We start from the raw sequence: 7,226 nt of genomic DNA, 5'->3' as shown, positions 1-7,226 counted from the left end.
TATATAGCCTACAGAACTAGGAACAATGACTCAAGCAGACTCTCCTACATAAGTGTTCACAGCAGTATTATTCACAATTGCTAAAACGTTGAAAACAACCAAAATGCCCACCAACAGATGAATGGATAAACAGATGGATACCCATATCATGGAATATTATTTGGCCACAGAAAGGAAAGAAGTGTTGATATGGGCCACGACGAGAATGAACCTCAAAAACATGATGTCAAGCAAAAGAAACCAGACAAAAATGGCCACAGAGGGTATGATTCCATTCATATGAAATACCCAGAATAGGTTAATCCATACACACCAAAAGTAGGTTAGTAGTTACCAGGAACTGAGGAAGGAGGGTTGTTAGAGGGTACAGGGTCTCAGTTTGAGATGAAAATTCTCTGGAATTAGGTAGGGGTGATGGGTGTACCACCTGGCAGATGTACTAAGTACCATTGAGCTGTGCATATTTCCATGTTTAAACTGGTAAATCTTACTCTGTTAGAAAAGGAAGAGAAAAATAATTCTCTTGATGCCGGAAAATTAGATTACTCTCCAAGCAAAAGGCCATTTTTTCCCAAGTTTCTACAAGCAGAATGCAATGAAAATTTCCAAGTTTAAAAATAGCCAATTGGGTTTGAATCCTAGTTGTGCCACTTCTTAGCAATGTGAACTCAGACAAATGTTTCTGTAGCTGAGTTTCTTTTTCCTATAAAGTGGAGATGGCTGCATGCCAAAATTATCCTGAAACATAATGTATGAAAAGCTCCTGCCACATAGTAGGACCTTTTAAAGCTCTTATCACATAGTAGGCCCTTTAATGAATATGGATGCCTGTCCTGGCCTTGGTGGCTTGATCTTATGTAGTAATATGCTCAGCCCTTCTTCAAGTCCAAAAGAAGTCTCATTATAAGCTCACATTTCGCAAAATGCATCTAAAATCTGCTGCAGTCTCCTTATTTTTATCCCCACATATTAATTAAGCTCAGGGTGACATTTCCATACATGCATACAGCGTTCACTGATCAAATCCAATCTCCCTTCATCCACAGACTCACACCCTGCACCCTTTCCAGTCCCTAATCATCACCATTCTAGTTTCAGGTTGACTTTTTTTACTTTTCACATATGAGAGAGAACATGGGATACTTACATTTGTGGGTCTCACTTATTTCTTTTACTATGATATCTTCCAGTTCCATTCATTTTATTGCAAATGACAGTATTTCATTCTTCTTTATGGCTGAGTAGTACTCCATTTTGTGTATTACCACATTTTCTTTATCCATCCACATTTTGATGGGTTTTTTTGCCATAAAGTGAAGGAATTAAACTGTTAAACACTAACCTTCCCTTATGGAGAGTAAAAACCAGTCCTGGAGCTTAAGCAACAGACCAAAAATGTAGCAGATATTTTCAAATCATGCAAGGGGTTAACTATGAGAATGCAGCCTGTACTTAATTCATAAGAATATTTTCACAACTGTCAGCCCTTCATACATAGTTGGCTGAGTTTAAAGTCTTGAAAAGAGATTATCTGTAACTAAACTTAATGAAACAAAGCATTGTTTAAACCAGTTGACAAAACAAATGGATTAAAACCACCAAACTCACCTTTGCTTTGTGAACATTTTCACTTCTCCCATGAACACCCGTACAATACAGAATCTTTGCAGGTCAGTGAGCAATAAGACAGCCATCTTCTCATCCCCAACTATGGGCCACACTTGCAAAGATGAAAGGTGCTTCTCTGTTAAGAGAGAGAGAGAGAGACACAGAGAGATGAGAGAGAGAGAAGAAAGGAAGGGAGGGAGGAAGGGAGAAAAGAAGGAAGAAAGGAAGAGAGAGAGGAAAGAAGGAAGAGAGAAAGAAAGAAAGAAAGAATAAAAAGAAAGAAAGAAGGAAAGAAAGGTTTGCAATCACTCACAGAGGTCAGCTCATATAAGAGCTCTCACTAAATTTAGATTTCAAATACCTTCCTCAACACTGTCAATTTACCAAGCTTAACGGAAACAATATTGGCATTAGGAAGCATTTTGAGCAGGCATCACAAGGGTTCTAGATCCATTTACAGTAGTAATTCTGAGCGTGGGGCCATTTTGTCCATGGGGGACCTTGGGCAATGACTAAAAATATTTCTGGTTGTCTTAAGCAAGGAGGAGGCATTGCTACTGGCCTCCAGTAGGTAGAGGCCGGGGTAATGTTAACCCTTTGCGATGCAGAAGACAGCAACCCCTTACCTCCCACAATAGATAATCATGGTTCCCAAACACCAATTATGCTGAAGTTAAGAAGCATGGACTTAGAAGAGCACCCCATAATTTAATCTCTTATCTCACTGCCCCCCCCAAATGAAAAAAATGCAATTCACAGTGATTTTCTAATTTACTTGTTGTTCCTATGTATATTTATTCATGAATTTCTTTCTTGGAGGGTGCAGTATTCCGGTTTGAACTCAAGGCATTGTACTTGCTAGGCAGGTATTCTACCACTTGAGCTACACCCCCAAACCCTTTTTTATTGCTTTAGTTTTTTAGATAGGGTCTCACATTTTTACCTAGGGTCTGCTCAGACTACGATCCCCTACCTATGCCTTCCATATAGCTGGGATTACAGACACAGGCCACCATGCCCAGCCATCAACTTGTTCTGAATCGAACCAGGATTTCTCCCACACATTGATGTAGAGCTTTTCTCTGTATATCTTCCTCCTTTTCCTCAGGAGGAGAGAAAAGTTGTCCTCTATTCCTGATAATTAACAGTGAAGTCAGTCAGAATTCCAGCCATATAATCTGAGTATTTATTTTTTAAGAGATAAACCAGATTTGCACAATAAAACATCTCAGCAGGCTTTTCATTTTATTTGGGTTATTCTGCAATTTTCAGCACAACATCACCTGAATGAGAGAGAATTAAGCATGAAATTCCTAACTAAGCAATAGTGTTGCTCCCTGCACGAGGAGCAAAGTCCTCACAGGAGACTTGTCCCATCATTCTGGGGCCAGTGTTCTTTCCAGATTCACAAAACAAGACACAGAGCACTGCTTCTCAAATGTTTGGGTGCATCAAATTCTCCTGGAGAGCCAGTGACCATGCAGATTGCTGGGTACACGCTGAGATGTTGACTTGTAGCTATGCCATGCCACTAAGTGTGGACATTTTGAAAAGTACCCATGAATGAGCACACATTGAAGAACACACCCTTCTAGTGTACACACCTTAAGCCCAATAGTAATTTATATATTAATCCACCAAGGAATAAAATGACAATATCTGAAGAGACTCTTGGATCACTACATGTTGTTTATAGATGCTTCTCATAGTTTCAATTAACCTCTTTTAATATGTACTTCAGGCTCTGAATTGCTTCTTCCTTATTCTCCTATGTGGTTTTGTTGTACACCAGGTAGGGTGGTTCACCCATTCCACAAGGAACATAGCCTGTTGCCATCAAATATAAATACCGGATGAGCAACTAACAATCTTTAGGACTCTACTCTACACAGAGGAGGATTGTAAGAAACTCTTTAAATATCTTCTCATCAACTTGGGATCTTGGTTTATAATGGAACCAACCACAAATCAGAAACCATGGAGTAAGAAAGGTTATAACCCACAGCTCTAAAAAAGGCGCTTTTACATACTTTAGTACCATCGTCCAAAATAGAGACTCACTCCTGAAAAAAAAAAGAACAGGAAAGATATTTAAGGAGCTTCCTTTGTCCCCTCCAGTCAGCATAGATCCATTTTAGTGAAAACTGAAAGTTATATATGTTCTGGAGCGAAACCAGGGTATAAGCATACAGCAGTTTTATCTTTGCAGTCAGTGACTAAAGCAACAATGGAATTATCCATATTAAAACAAATTGCACTTTGGACAGGGTTTGTGTCTGACAGCTCAGCAAAACGTCTGACCTCCCTCTCGGAGCTCCAGAGCTACAGGATTTATTATTTCTTCCCCCTTACACTGTCAAGGACCAGACCAGCCTATTAGAGCATCTGCATAATGAGGATTTTTGCTGAGCAATGAACCATTCTGCATGTCTCACTTCTACATTTACTAGTGTATCCTCAAAAGGCTAATATGAAGATCAATTTATCTGATATTCATGGAGCACAGAGAAGTAAAAATGCACCATAGACGGATTTGGAACAGGACTCCTTGCCCTCACTTGTATCAACTCTTTATAAGGTTTACAGTCATACCTGGCTGAGTCTGGGGACATTAACGTTGTTCATATCCCTCCTTTAGGGAGATAACCATTGAAATATCTGCCATTTATCCCGCTCTTTCTAAATGAGAGGTAAAGTGACCCACGATTTTTTCAAGGAAGATGAAAATACTGACCTTCATATGTACTAACTAATTAGTTTGCTTTTAGCTTCCCAGGGAGCCAACAAAGATGTTCTTTACTATCTTATTAGAGGAATGAACCAGTATGGAACCCCCTAGAAGAGTCCTCTGTGATAACTTAGCACCCCAAGGGAGCCAGGCCATGGAAGCAATGCCAGAGAGCAAAAGCACCCATGTGCTCTATGGTGTACACTCTCAGCAGAGTTTTTGGGAGTGGTAGAGGAATATGAAGACATTTCAAGGCAGTAGGACACATCTTTCTCTGCCCTTCCCATCCACCTGCTCTCAACCATTCTCCTGCTCAAGGGAGAAGCAACATGCCCAGTTCTTTTATGATTTTGTTCTCCTGATATACCTATTGAAATGGGCTTTGACTTTGGTCAGACCAAGACAAAAAGGAGTGTGGATCAGAGAAACATTCACACAGGACAATGGGAAATAAGATCAAGCAACTGACAATAAATAAAAGAAAAATGAATGGAAGTGCATAAGATGTTTGCACAAGCACAAAAAGAGACTCCTTGCTTAATATAAAGGGTGGATTTCTCATAGGTCAAGGTCAATAAGTCCAATCCCCTTGTTGTGTTTGCCCTTGATCTAATGTCTGCATATGAGGGAGAACATATGATTTTTGGTCTTTTGGGCCAGGCTAACCTCACTCAGAATGATGTTCTCCAATTCTATCCATTTACCTGCAAATGATAATATTTCATTCTTCTTCGTGGCTGCATAAAATTCCATTGTGTATAGATACCACATTTTCTTAATCCATTCGTCAGTGGTGGGGCATCTTGGCTGTTTCCATAACTTGGCTGTTGTGAATAGTGCTGCAATAAACATGGGTGTGCAGGTGCCTCTAGAGTAACCTGTGTCACAGTCTTTTGGGTATATCCCCAAGAGTGGTATTGCTGGATCATATGGTAGATCAATGTTTAGCTTTTTAAGTAGCCTCCAAATTTTTTTCCAGAGTGGTTGTACTAGTTTACATTCCCACCAGCAGTGTAAGAGGGTTCCTTTTTCCCTGCATCCTCGCCAACACCTGTTGTTGGTGGTGTTGCTGATGATAGCTATTCTAACAGGGGTGAGGTGGAATCTTAGTGTGGTTTTAATTTGCATTTCCTTTATTGCTAGGGATGGTGAGCATTTTTTCATGTGTTTTTTGGCCATTTGAATTTCCTCTTTTGAGAAAGTTCTGTTTAGTTCACTCGCCCATTTCTATTCACCATTCTTAAAACTAAACTTTTAAATAGCTTTTCACTGAAGCCATCAGAAGCACTTAAAATTGCTTTTTTTCTTTTCTATTTGTTATTTGCTTCTGGTGCAATGAGATGCTTAATGCTGAACACAGAGTGGGAATCTGAGCAGGCTAGTTCTAAACTTATGTAGATGGCTTCTTTATCAATTCTAGGTTCTGTTTTCCTTCAGTGAGCTCTGATATGAACACTTTCTTAGTAATGTTTGCATTTTATCATTTACTTGATCTTTCAGTGCAAGCTAGCATTTGTTTTAGTAAAACAATCTAATCAGAAATGTATTAAGAAATTAAAGTATCAGGAAATTAAGTTACAACATAATTAAAAGGAAATTACTATATCCACATACAGAAAAACAGGCACAAAGAGGTTGTGACCGGATCCATCAGTAAGATGGTCCAGACTTATGGCTCAGACATACAGCAACTTTGTGACGTACAAAACAAAGTACACTTCCCCTATAAAACACAAACTTTTCAAGTTGAAAGGGAGACTGGCAATTCCAAATGCCAACCTCCTCAGAGCTTCACATTATGACTTCAAACACCTTTTAAGTTTGTTACCCAGTTTCCCTTTTCTTTGCTGTCCCAGAAAACTGAACTTTCCCTCCATATGTCCTTGGTATCATGAAGTTCCACCCCAGAATGCCAAATCCTACCAGAATTCAAACGTACCCCAATGCAACTGTTCACCAAGTACTTGTAAATGTGTAAGATGTTCTTCCTCTCCTAAACCCACTTTATGTTTGCACCCATCATGGGAAATTTGTCCTGGATTCCAGTTGTTTGGGAAGTCATATTCCACACTAACCTGTTTCTGAAGGTCGGGTGCAGTTTCACAGTTCTCTGTTTAATACGGAGCCCTTGCTACACATCCACCACATGTAATCCAACAAAATTGAATTAAATGGAGCTTTTTATCTGTAGAATAGTCCTGTAAGATAAAAGATAACAAAAGCCCCCAAAATGCATAAAACTTGACCTTGAATCATGCTGCTGAGTAGTACTGCTCTGCGTCCTAAATTTTCCATCCTATGATGAAAGACAAGGTTGCAAATAATTGCCCAAGCCTCCCAGAGAGACATCAGCAGGCAGCTCTGATCTGCTGGAGTTATGAGGAGTTCTTTTTCCTCAACATGGAAAAATCAGGTTCATAATTTGTATAGTAGAGACCGGCTCCTTTCCAAATTAAGTGTAGATAACACTTGCATGTACACTTTAAGTTAATTAATGCTTTAATGGAGAATTTTATCTTTAAAATAGTCTTTTAAAGGAAAATATAACAAAAAAGCCCCAAATCACATAAAGCAGAACTTGAGTCATTCTGCTAAGTAGTATTGCTGTGTGTCCCAAATGCTCCACCCTACAATGTTTTTAAATGCCAATCCTTTGTTAAAGTTGACAGAGTTTTTGCAATTACAGGTTACCATAGATAATGGAATTCAAAAGTAAAAACAATATTCTTTGTCAAGTATAAAACTACAAAGTAATTGAAGTGATATGATGTAATCTAAATAAATGTTTCCTCCTTTTCTAAGCTATCAACGTTTAATCGACACTATCCTTACTCAAAATATTTTTGAAAGTACCTCCAGCAACCATGGCATGTTCTTATAAATAGCCCCA

At 38.9% G+C, this 7,226-nt stretch overlaps 1 long non-coding RNA gene across 1 annotated transcript; it reads right to left on the bottom strand.

The window, feature by feature from the left end:
* Window positions 1-340: 340 nt before the first annotated feature.
* Window positions 341-6,531, bottom strand: LOC141419680 (uncharacterized). The gene is made up of 3 exons (XR_012444299.1): window positions 6,412-6,531; window positions 1,148-1,744; window positions 341-492 (listed from the first exon to the last, which is right to left on the bottom strand). It is a non-coding gene; the product is annotated as an uncharacterized lncRNA (long non-coding RNA).
* Window positions 6,532-7,226: the final 695 nt, after the last annotated feature.

This window comes from Castor canadensis, chromosome X (assembly GCF_047511655.1).
Source record: "Castor canadensis chromosome X, mCasCan1.hap1v2, whole genome shotgun sequence".
Classification (NCBI taxonomy): Eukaryota; Metazoa; Chordata; class Mammalia; order Rodentia; family Castoridae; genus Castor; species Castor canadensis.
Note: the sequence above shows the minus strand (reverse complement) of the source record. Positions and strands in the feature narration are given on the sequence as shown.